This window comes from Cnephaeus nilssonii (assembly GCF_951640355.1).
Source record: "Cnephaeus nilssonii genome assembly, chromosome: 22".
Lineage (NCBI taxonomy): Eukaryota > Metazoa > Chordata > Mammalia > Chiroptera > Vespertilionidae > Cnephaeus > Cnephaeus nilssonii.
In genome coordinates, this window is record NC_137093.1 from 21,569,875 (window position 1) to 21,582,339 (window position 12,465).

Here is a 12,465-nt window from a genome sequence, read left to right on the forward strand (position 1 = left end):
TAAAGCCAATAAAAGCATGTCCTTGGGAGAGGATTTTTTAAAAGTTTCCTTAAATTACTTAGTTTTACTTACTAAGCATTGTTTATGATTTATGAAAGTAGATTTAAAGTAATATTCAAAGATGGAGACTTTACAGAGAACCTTGTTACAAATGGTCATTCTATTACTCCATCCCCTCATCTCTACAGAAAAAAATACCCAAAATATTTTGTTAACTACAAGTCAGGGTTTAGAGAGACCAAAATATACATCTTTAGCTATGACAAATACCTTCTGTTTTGATTGCATATTCTCTGTAAGGAACTGTGCTTGGCACTGCAGGGGGACAGGGTATAGGGTGCTGCAAACATTAAAGTAATTTCTGCCTTAAAGGCCTCATTTAGTAGCTGTAGTACCAGGTAATGGTAGGCCTACAGAGAGTGTGAGCTGGGAAAGTGATTACATAGGATGGGCTACCTGGAGATGGTAGAAATCCGAATTAAGCTTTCATGAAAAGAGAACCAAGAAAGTTGGTTTCAAACAGGAAAGAAGCAGGATCAGGAAGGGGAAGGATTTAGGTGGGAGCTGTTGACATTTTTGGGAAAGAAAGGAAATGCAAGTAGATTCTGCAGGGAGAGTTAGCCTGGAGCTGGTGCAAGCTTTCGGGTGCTGCTAGAAGTGGGGCGTCTGCTCCATTCTAAGCAATGAAAGACATTCCATCCGGGTCCCTTCTTTCCCCTCCCATCCACAGCTTGTCACAGGTCACCAGGCATCCGGGGTTTGATTTCCGGTTGGAAGGACTTGTCCATAGGGTCTCCCACTCTGCTCTCTGGCCTCTGAATCCCTCTTCCTGCCGGCGGGAGTTATGAGTTGGGAATTGTTGAAGTGGGGGCACAGGGACCATTCTGCTCCGTCTCTTGGTCAGAATGCTGCGGCAGTCAACCTTAGGCTGCCCACACTTACCTGGCGAGCATCATCCACGCAAATGCTTGATCATAATTCCCAGGATAACACGTCTATATGAGTGCTGAAGGGAAAACAAATCGGGGGGAAGAAGGATGTATATATGCCCTGACCCGTTTGGCTCAGTGGATAGAGCGTCGGCCTGCGGACTGAAGGGCCCCAGGTTCGATTCCGGTCAAGGGCATGTACCTTGGTTGTGGGCACATCCCCAGTAGGTGGTGTGTGGGAGGCAGTTGGTCGATGTTTCTCTCTCATCGATGTTTTTAACTCTCTGTCCCTCGCCCTTCCTCTCTGTAAAAAAATCAATAAAAATATATTTTTAAAAAAGGATGTATATGGAAATGTTAGATAAAGCAAAAAAGGATGGGCACTGGGAAATGTACAGCGAAGCTAATGAAAATAGGATAATAGTAGGAAGAAATGGCAAAGCCAAAATTAAATTTTTGTAAAACATATAATGGACATTTTTGTGTGCTATATGAAAAGACATATGAAAGACAAAAGAACAAAGTTTTATTATAAATGAAAGGAATACATAACTATAGGACAGCAGAGATAAAATGCAATACATAAGGAACAAATTCAAAATGTGTAGAAATTGAAGAAAAATTTAGAGTAAATATAACATTCCCGAATCAACACATGAAGACATGACGACCCTCCGACAGGCAGGCAGTTTGGTCAGGGGGCGCGGGCTCTCCATCTTCCCTGAGCAGCGCACGCGGCTCCTCCAGGTCCAGGGCGGCGGCTGCACCAGCCTCAGGGAGGTCGCCACGGAAGGCGGTCACGGGCAGCACAGTGGCCAGGGAGCATCATGTCCAGGGTGGCGGCGGCGGTGGCAGCAGCAGTGGCTGAGGGTGGCGTGGGCCAGGGGAGGGTCCCCAGGCTGTGCTCCCCCAGCCTCTTACCCCAGGGGAGGGCACCCACGGCCTGGTGTGCTGAGTGCCTGCGCCCGGCCACACCTGCCCAGCCCCCTCTCAGGCAGAGGATGCAGGCCGTGCCTCGCCTGTGCCCGGGCCTCTGGCCCCTCTGTGCTCCAGACCCGGGGCTTCTCTGAGGTCCCACACCAGGGCTCAGGGCTGTGCCCGGGCCTCTGGCCCCTCTGTGCTCCAGATCCGGGGCTTCTCTGAGGTCCCACACCAGGGCTCAGGGCTGTGCCCGGGCCTCTGGCCCCTCTGTGCTCCACACCCGGGGCTTCTCTGAGGTCCCACACCAGGGCTCAGGGTTGTGCCCGGGCCTCTGGCCCCTCTGTGCTCCAGACCCCGGGCTTCTCTGAGGTCCCACACCAGGGCTCAGGGCTGTACTCCTGGGCCTGTCGAGGTTTGGGGGTTGCTCTTGGGAAACTCTTGTCACCGGACGTAGATTGCAGGGATTGCCTGCAGAAGGCCGCCTGTAAAGAAACACCACCACCACCAGGCATTTTAGGAAGAATAAAGGGTCCTCATGCTCACCCACCTGCGTTCCTGGCCTAGCAATCATCAAGAGGGGAGCCGTGAGCACCAGGGGCCTGGGGCAGGGGAGCCTGCAGACCCCTGGTGTCCAGTGGGGCTGTTGCTCAATGTGCTTAGTTCTTGCCTTTATTTGGGGGCCGTTGGTTAGTTTCCAGACAATATCAAGCTTCTTCACCGCACACGAACCCTGGGAATCCGAGCCCAGCACCTAGGACACAGGGAGGAGTCCATGACCACCACCTCCCGTGTCTAACCGTTACGGCATCAGACGTCACACCCCGTGACGCCCAGCCCCTTCGCTGCAGTCCCCTAGTGTCACGTGCGGAATAAAATCCAGAGCCCTGCGGGGGCCGAAACGGACCTGCGTGCCCTCCCCTCCCACCACCTTTACCACCTTGTTCCCTACCGCTGCCCCACTTCTGCGCAGGGGCCACCCTCCCCTCCTGCTGCCTCACCCGCCCACAGGTGACTGGGGAGCACCAGCACTCACCGCTCCTCCCATAGAGCCCCGGGGCTCCCTCCACACTTCCTCGGGGCTCTGCTCAGGTGCCTCCTCTTCAAGGAGGACTCGGGGAGCACCTGTGCTAGCTAGCTGCCATCCGGCTCTTTCATTCCCTCCGAGGGGGGCCACTGGAACCACTTGTCTGTCTCACCCCCAAAGACGTACGTAAGATGCCGTGGGGAAGAGAAGACGTCGCTCACAGAGGGGGAGACCAAGGAAGGGCCATTGGGTTATCACTGACACTACAAGGCTCTGTGCCGACCCCCGTATGGCTATGAAGGAGACCCCTGCAGCGGGGCCTCCTGGACTGCAGGCCAGCACTTCCCCAGCACAGACCCTGAGGGCTTACTGTTTCCAGCTTACAGCCTTCGCCCACATCTGGGCAAGGGGAGACCTTGGAATCTCCCAGCCACAAGGATTTGATGTACTAAATCGATCATCATGGTCACCCACAAATCACAGTCTTACAGGCAGGCGGTCCGTGTTCCCGGACCATCTCTCATCGAACACCCAGCAGTGCCCGAGGAAGAGTGGTCTGCACAAGCACTGCCCTCCGGGGTGCCCTGAGGGGGTCCTACCTGGGTGGTCCCTGACCCCACTCAGTGAGAGCGCCGAGGAGGACCGGAGGTTCCAGGGTAAGAGGAGAGCAGCAGGACTCCTGTTTGCATTCCGCCCGCCGTCAGAGGCTGTTAAAGAAGCATCATTTGTTAATCTGATAAAGAACCGTCCAGAACACTACGCCCATCCACTTGTTATAGTCTAAAGATTCTTTTCTAATCCTTTTCCACAGACCGTGATTGAGAGAGGCTTTGAGAAGAATGGCGTTCTCAGGTGTGCAATTTTCAGTTAAGCGTAGACACTCATTTCTGTAGTCGCTTCCTGTTGGGTGACCATCTGCACAGTCTTTCCTTCTGCAAGGGACGCTGCAACGATGTTTTCCCACTAAGGCGCCCAGTTGAGAGAACCTCGTGTGGGCTCAGTGGAACTTAATGACTTTCTCCCAAAATAATCAGCAGCAGTGATTAGCTAATTGAGCTTCTACTTCCTTCATTCTTCATCATAAAGAAAAAGGATGATTTTTTTAAAGAACGGTTTCAACACAAGAGCTTCCTCTCAGCTGACGCCCAAGTTAATGTACTTGAAGCAACATGACCTGAAGGCAGTGACATGTGCTGCGATGGTAGACATGCCTCGGAGTGACAAGGCTGTGACCGTGTATCTCAGAAGGCCGCCTCGGTCCATGACGTCACCAAACTGCCACCCCACCTCACTTCACTCCTATTCGCCCAGTTCGGGCTCATGCTCTAAAGTCCTCTTCTTGACTCTAAGGCTTTCTTAAATCCAAACCCTCAGCAAACCAGGACACACACAGACCCAAACATCTGCAAGAATCATGCAGAGGCATAAAAGTTCTAAGTGAACAGAGCACCAGGTGGGCCAGAATTCCTGCCTCTGAACCTCTGTGTGACCCGCTCCTTCCCCCTGAAATGAGTTCTGCCCTGGCCGGTTTGGCTCAGTGGAATGAGCATCAGCCTGCGGACCGAAGGGTCCTGAGTTCGATTCTGGTCAAGGGCACATGCCCGGGTTGTGGGCTCAATCCTCAGTAGGGGGCGTGCAGGAGGCAGCCTATTAATGATTGTCTCTCATCATTGATGTTTCTATCTTTCCCTCTTCCTTCCTTCCTGAAATCAAATCAATTTATATATGAAAAGAAATGAGTTCCTAACTCATAAAGGTTTCACAGCCTGTTACAAACATACCTCAGGATGTAAACATGAAGGGGGAGCTACAGGCATCAGACTTGCCTGTGTAAGGACGCAGCTCAGCATCTCCGAGAGGAACACGGCCAGCAGCTCAGGGGACCACGCACGAGGCAGGAGGCCTTCACCTGAAACGTGTCCTTGCCCGAGAGGCAGCTCCGCACAGTAACCTACAGGAAACACAACACAGCATGAGACCCCGGGAGGGCGATTTCAGAGAAGGCGCGCCTCTCCTTGGCGAGTTCCATGTTACATGGACGTTGTTATGGACCCTGAGCATAAATGTGCGTAGAAGTAACCTCAGAACTTGGATTCCTACTCCTCTAAGTTGATGACTTGACCCCTGTGATTCTCAGGTTTCTCATCGCTAAAATGGGGTGATGTCTTGCAAGTCATGTTGAGTATTTGGTGCCCGACCCCCCGTCCCACGTAGCCACACACACATTAGACTGTAATTATATTTTTGGCAAATATACTAACGTGACGCTGAATGCAGCAATCAAGGCTATGGACATATTTCTATGTACATTTTCTTACGTGGACAAGTATTGTTAGATGATTGGAGGTAGAAGAAGTGAGATTGTTGATTCATTGTTCATGAGGCTTTCAAAATGCTCACCAGCAGCAACGTTGGAGAGCGGGGATTCTTTACACTCTCACCCACCCTGGGCATTATTCATATTAAACACATGTCAAGCTGAAAGTCACACCCATGCATGTCGTTGTTATAATTTTATTTCTGGTACTGTCCCTTTTCCAGTGTTCATGTGGTAGCTGAATTCCTACTCGCCCTGATCCAGTTTCAGCCCAGATGTCAGCTCAGCTGTCTAGTTTTTCTCAGTCTCTTAGGCAACACAAATTCTTCTCTATCTGGGTTCCTATCCACAAGGGTGGAGACGGCCCTCCGAATGCATTGTGGAGTTATTTGAGTAGAAGTCTCTTTTTTAATTGTGTATTTCTTAATTCACTGGTGCTTTGCTTATCCTAGGTGCAAACTGTGCAGCTGAATGACTAGATGGGAGTATTTTTGGTTTCTTCTTGTTCTAGTTTTTTTTTTAAAAAAATCCATTGTCCTAGGACTTGGAGTCTACTTGCAGTGCTAGAAGGCAAAGAACCTATTTTCAAAGGAACATAAGTTATTGCTCATTACTCACACGCACAACAGGAATGGGTTTAGTGACCATGAAACGTCCCAGGACATCCAGGACAGACATCGGGATGTGATGATGGCAAAGTACAGGTAGTTCATGCCACAGATACCCCGAGGACAGACTGGCAGCCAGGCAATCCCCTGCTTCAGAGATGAGCTCTGGCATCATGTGAATGAGGCCAACCACAGCCCAATAACTGCACCCAGAGCACGACCCCCTGTAAAAGAAAAGTATAAAAGCACAGTTTTAGAAAATGGGAGAAATTTATTCCGTTAAGTCATAGCTGTCACTGCCACACTATCAAAGTGGGTGGGTTTCTAAGACCTGTCTGTCAAGAGAGGGAGGGTGTGTGAAGGGGCTGCTCCCACGAGCCTGACATCACTTCACTGTTGATTTCCAGTTCCAGGACACTACAAGGTTCCCAGACCCAGGCTGACCATTTCCATTATTATTATTACTAGAAGCCCGGTGCACGAAATTCATGCACTTGAAGTGGGGGGGGGGGGCGGGGGTCCCTCAGCCTGGCCTGCACCCTCTTGCAGTCTGGGAGCCCTTGGGGGATGTACGACTGACGGCTTAGGTCCACTTCCCTGGTGGTCAGTGCACGTCATGGCAACTGGTCGATCGTTGACTGTCTGCCCCTGGTGGTCAGTGAATGTCATAGTGAGCAGTTGAGCGGCCTTAGCATATCATTAGCATATTACGCTTTGATTGGTTGAATGGCCAACTGGACGACTGGACACTTAGCATATTAGGCTTTTATTATATAGGATTATTATTATTATTATTTGTATCTGTATTTCTAAATATGTTATTTAATTTTGTGGGATAAACAGAGCTGAGCTTTGATCATTTTGACTCTTCCATTACGTTTCTAAAAATATATGGAAGCATTTAGTGTCTCTGAGAAGTCAATAGACGTAGAAATGTGTGCCCTGTATTTCCTGCTCAAGATATTTCCTTTAAGTACAGCAATATGGCAGAGAGATCAACACAGGCTTCCAATGGAGGGAGACCGGAGTCTGAATCCCTGTGAACGCGTTACGAATATCAATTACATGTGCGAGGGTCAGAGAGATGAAACTCACCACACATGTTCTGTGGCGGGAAATCATAGCAACAGGGGCCACTCAAGAACAATGAAAAATTAAATGGACATGGTCCACAGTAATCCTTGTACCACGTGCATTAATCACAATGTAATGAGCATATTTGGAATACTTGTGTGCTAGGCCTTCTTCAAAGCACTTCACTTATTTTATGTGATTCAACCTTGTAATCCTACATAATAAAAGCCTAATATGCTAAGTGTCTGACTGTTCCACCTTTTGACCAGTTGCTATGATGTGCACTGACCACCAGGGGGCAGACGCTCCCACTGGTAGGTTAACTTGCTGCTGGAGACCTGCCAATCCGGACTGGGTGAGAAGGGCCAGACACGCCCTGGAGCTGTCCCGAGGTCCCTCCCTGGCCCTGATTGTACACAGATGGAGTCCCTCGGCCTGGCCTATGCCTTCTCGCAATCCGGTACCCCTCGGGGGATGTCGGAGAGCCAGCTTTGGCCCAATCCCCACAGGCCAGGCCAAGGGACCCCACCGGTGCACGAATTCATGCATGGGGCCTCTAGTAACCTCATAAAACAGGTACACATTTCAGCGTCATTTTATAGACAGTCAAGGAATAAGCTTATGGACATGATGCGATTAAGTCACAGAGCCAGGATTGGATCCCGGCAGCCTGACCCAGACCCTGCGTTCTTCAGCATCGTCCCATGTGTAAACATCACAAACACAGACATCCCACGAGTGCCCACTATGTCTCTGCACACTTCAAATGGGACCAGGAACTGAGGCTGACCGAGACTAGAATTGGGATGGACTGTTGGTTCTATGAGTACACAAGGATGCAGCGGCTATCCTAGCAGAGTAAGCATTGACATCGTTCTCACTCGGGCAGGGAAATGCCTGCTAATTTTCACTTACCTCTTCAGTGCCTCCTCACAAAGAGGTGGGACGCGGAGAAGCACCCGCAAGTTGACCAGAGACGATTTTTACGTCTCGCTTTTATGACAACGACTGCATCCTCGGTGGGGAGATAGTTCCTAGGAGGATAACATGGCTGTGAGAGAAACATAATCAGGTAAGTACATGTATTTTACATTAGAATCTCCATTGTAGTGTAGTTGTTTTCATTCATTTCCAGGGCCATTCATTGGTTCCCCCCAACAAAATCCATCTGTTTGGCCTTACCTGTGCCAATGCTTAATGACTCTAAGAAAATAGCAATAAATCAACTCTTTGTCTATAATATACCGAAACATGTTATCTATGCGATCAAATATAACTTTTTAAAGATAATTCCAATGTGAGCGGTTTAACCGTTATTTAATGAAATATACATAAAATATGAATTAGAAATCAATGTCACACTCTTTGTTTTCATTTCTATCACATAGAAAGCCTTAAATTACTGTACTTTGCCAGTTTCCTATCCTCACTGTTAAAACAGCCTTTGTACTAGAATGCCGAGGGAATTCGCAGACAATACTGACTTGCACACATGGTCGCTGCGGGTTCCGGCAGGAAGGCGGAGCTGGGGCAACGTTGCTGAAATGTGAAACATTAGAGCTTCTCCAAGTCCAGGGATCATGGCCCGTTCCCCTCGCGGAGCCCCCAGGAAGGTTGTCAATGAAAACCTTCAGGAAGGTTCTATTTGAAAAGTTGGATATCTCATATAGGTTTTAAATGGACACAAAAGCGTTCGGCTCTCAAGGGGGGAAAAAACCAAAAAACGAGGACGGGTTTATCTTCTGCTCAGAGCACCTGACAGTTTACAAACTTGATACCAAAAATAAACCACGTTAAAACCAAAGGAGAGCGGTGTTTTTTATTTTGTTTTTATTTATTTAGTGCTTAATCCCTGCCGGAGGATGTGTTTACAGAGAGAAAGCAGGAGAGAGAGAGAGGTTGGGGGTGAGGGGAGACAAACATTGATGTGAGAAACATCAATTGGTTGCCTCCCGTACGCACCTACCCACCGGAGATCACACCTGCATCCTAGGTATGTGCCTGACCTAGAATCGAACGCGCAACCATTTGGTGTAGGGGATGACGCTCCAACCCACGGAGCCACCCGGCCAGGGCATTCTGTCCTTTTTCTCTGTCCCCTTCTACTCCAGGTCCTCAGGGCCCCACAGCTGCTCAGGGCCCACTGATTGAGCCGGTAACCTGGGCATGTGCCCATGCCAGGAATTGAACTGTGACCTCTTGGTTCATGAGTCGATGCTCAACCACTGAGCCACACCAGCTGGGCTCATTTTAAAGTGTAGTTCAGTGGCCTTAAGGACATTCACCTTGTTGTGTGACCATCACAACCATTCATCTCCAGCACTTTTGCACCATCCCAGACAGGCACTCTGCATTCCTATATTCGTATCATTACCCAAATCGTATCATGTATGAGCCTCTGTGTTCTCATTGGACAATAGGGTTGATTGAAAGAAAACTCTTGCTTATCAGATGCTAATGTAAGTAGAGTGACCAGTATAAAACCTAACAGAACTGAAGGTCACACATGACAAGTCTCCTTGCCCCCAAATCAAACTTATACTTAAAAAAATATATGGGACTAGCTCCAGGTTACAGCATACTGATTAGACATGTATGTACCGTACAAGCAATCACTCCAGTACGACGAGTCCCCTCCGGTCAGCATGCATAGTTTTACCATATAATTGACTACATTCCTTAGGCTGTACTTTACGTCCTGGGTGCTGTCACTTTAAGACGTCTCCTTCTATCGGTGATGAGCCCGTGAAAGACTTCCCATCAACACTCACTCACAGGACCCAAGGCAGCGTGCATGTCTTGTGCACTCACCTCGTCAGGTTCTTGTATGTGAAGTGGACTTAACAGGGAGACACTATGAGAGCAACATTTCCACGGAACAGAACGAAGGGGGCTTACCGGAGGACCCGCTCTTTTTCCTCGAGAACGTGCCTCCGAGAAGGTCTCAGATGGAGCTAGGGGAACACAGAACAACGGTCAGCACACAGGTGGCTGCTCACCATGAGTTCCTTAGGGAGCTCGGCTTGCTGTGGACAAGGGGCCATGGTGTAGGGAGGGGGCTGGGTACCAAGTGTGGATGAGCCACTGCTGGGTCGTCGTACTGGGTGGGAAAGATGGCAAGGAAGAAGAGAAGTAAAGGTATGAGTTGAGAAATCTTTTTTTAAAAATGTATTTTTATTGATTTCAGAGAGGAAGGGAAAGGGAGAGAGATAGAAACATCAATGATGAGAGAGAATCATTGATTGGCTGCCTCCTGCACGCCCCCCACTGCGGATGGAGCATGCAACCAGGACATGTGCCCTGACCGGGAATCGAACCCTGACCTCCTGGTTCACTGATTGATGCTCAACCACTGAGCCACACCAGCTGGGCTGAGAAATCTTGTTATAGATATTTTCTTACACATGGGAAATGGAATATGTGGCAGGTATTAAACGTGTATCAAGTTAATGATGGAATTCCCACAGTACCTTGTACTTGATCCATAGGGTAGACCTGGATCGTTCGCCAGTAGAAATCCTTATGGACAGACTGGATTTCGTTGTCATCTGGATATACCTTACCTAATATGTAAATTGACAAACATGTAAATTGACTGTACCTTCGCTATACCTATAGCCAATCAGAGTGACTATGCAAATTAACCCAAAAAAGATGGCAGTTAATTTGCATACATAGGCGCCCAGGACCTGTGTCCCAGGAACATCCTGGCACCCAGGTCACTGTGATGTAAGGCCTGGTGCATGAGCGGACCCCCTGCAATCGCAGAGAGCGGGGGGTCGCTTCGGCCTGGTGCAGGAGCGGACCCCTTGCGATCGATTGCAGGGAGCAGGGGGTCTGCTTCAGCCTGGTGCAGGAGCGGACCCCCTGTGATGGATCACGGGGTGCTGGAGGTCGCTTCGGCCTGATGCCGAAACAGACCCCCTGCGATCGACCGCAGGGAGCTGGGGGTCGCTTCAGCCTGGTGCACGAGTGGACCTCCTGTGATTGATCGCAGGGAGGGAGCTGTGAGTCCGCTCCTGCCCAAGAGGCTTTCGTACTGGGCAGGCCTGGGCAGGGGCGGAGCTGGTGATCAGAGGGAGCTGGAGGGGCCCTGCCCAGGCCTAAAACTTTGGCCAGAGGCTTTAGGCCTGGGCAGGGCCCAGCCCTCGATTGGTGTGAACTATAGAGGAAACACCTTTTCTGACTGCTCATTGGCTAAGCTTCCTGTATGCCACTGGTAATATTCTTAGTAACTGGTAATATTCTTAGTAACTTGGGTAATAAGAATCCAAAAAGGTGATCTAGGGTTTTTCCACCACACTTCTGGAGAAAAAAATGCTGGAGGGCTAAGAAATGTCATATCCTGCCCTAGCCGGTTTGACTCAGTGGATAATGCCTCGGCCTGCAGACAGCAGGGTCCGGGTTCGATTCTGATCAAGGGCATGTACCTAGGTTGCAGGCTCCTCCCTGGCCGGGGCCCAGATCAGGGCTCATGCAGGAGGCAACCAATCAAAGTGTTCCTCTCACTTTGATGTTTCTCTCTGTCTTTCCCTTTCTCTTCCACATTCTCTAAAAGTCAATGGAAACATATCCTCAGGTGAGGATAAAAAAATAAAGAAATGCATATCCTATGAAAGACACATCTTGAAAATGCCTAAAGAAAGTTGTCATTTTTTCTTGGTGAAGGGACTGGAGTCCATGTTGAAAAAAACACCTTGGTGGCTGTGGTGACTGGCAGTGGCTGCAGCAGCAGGGTGATGGGGCTGGTGCCTTCCCCTGATCAGCCCAGTTGCCTCCCACAAAGGGAGGCCAGACTGCGGCTTAGGCCCGCTCCCCGTGGGGCGCGGGCCTAAGCCATCAGTAGGACATCCCCTGAGGGCTCCCAGTATGTGAGAGGGGGAAGGTTGGGCTGAGGGACCCTCCCACCCCCAGTGCACGAATTTCGTACACCAGGCCCCTAGTTCCTATAAGAAAATCCATCAGGAGAGATGGTGAGAAAGGCATTCACACCACACAGAGCTATGGACACCTTGCTGGTAAAAGACCAGAGGAAAAGCATGAATCATTGTCAGTTCAATATTTAGCACCCGTTGCTTAAGGGGTTCCCAAAAGTGCCATCTGAGTCAACGTTGGACTTCAGAAATATCACTGAGTTTTGTGTGCCCCAATAGAACACCTATCAGAGTGAGTGTGGGACAAACACTTTATTTAGATGAGACCATCTAGAAGGCAGCGGAGCATGATAACATAGACTCTGGGTGCTGGTGTCTCAGGACCTGGGTTCAAATCCCACACAGAAGCCACAAGAACCTGGGAAAGTCGTGTTGGCCCATTGTCCTCCATTTTCTTCACTGTCGTTACAATTTTTATTTATTTTATTTCTTTTTAAAATATATTTTATTGATTTTTTACAGAGAGGAAGGGAGAGGGATAGAGAGTTAGAAACATTGATCAGCTGCCTCCTGCACACCTCCTACTGGGGATGTGCCTGCAACCAAGGTACATGCCCTTGACCGGAATCGAACCTGGGACCTTTGAGTCTGCAAGCTGACTCTCTATCCACTGAGCCAAACCGATTAGGGCTGTCATTACAATTTTTAAAAATTATTA

At 49.4% G+C, this 12,465-nt stretch overlaps 1 long non-coding RNA gene across 1 annotated transcript; it reads right to left on the bottom strand.

Moving 5' to 3' along the window:
- Nucleotides 1-7,796: 7,796 nt before the first annotated feature.
- On the bottom strand, nucleotides 7,797-10,438 carry LOC307094171. Its single transcript, XR_013813044.1, has 3 exons — nucleotides 10,344-10,438; nucleotides 9,772-9,827; nucleotides 7,797-7,924 (listed from the first exon to the last, which is right to left on the bottom strand). It is a non-coding gene; the product is annotated as an uncharacterized lncRNA (long non-coding RNA).
- Between the last annotated feature and the right edge of the window lie 2,027 nt (nucleotides 10,439-12,465).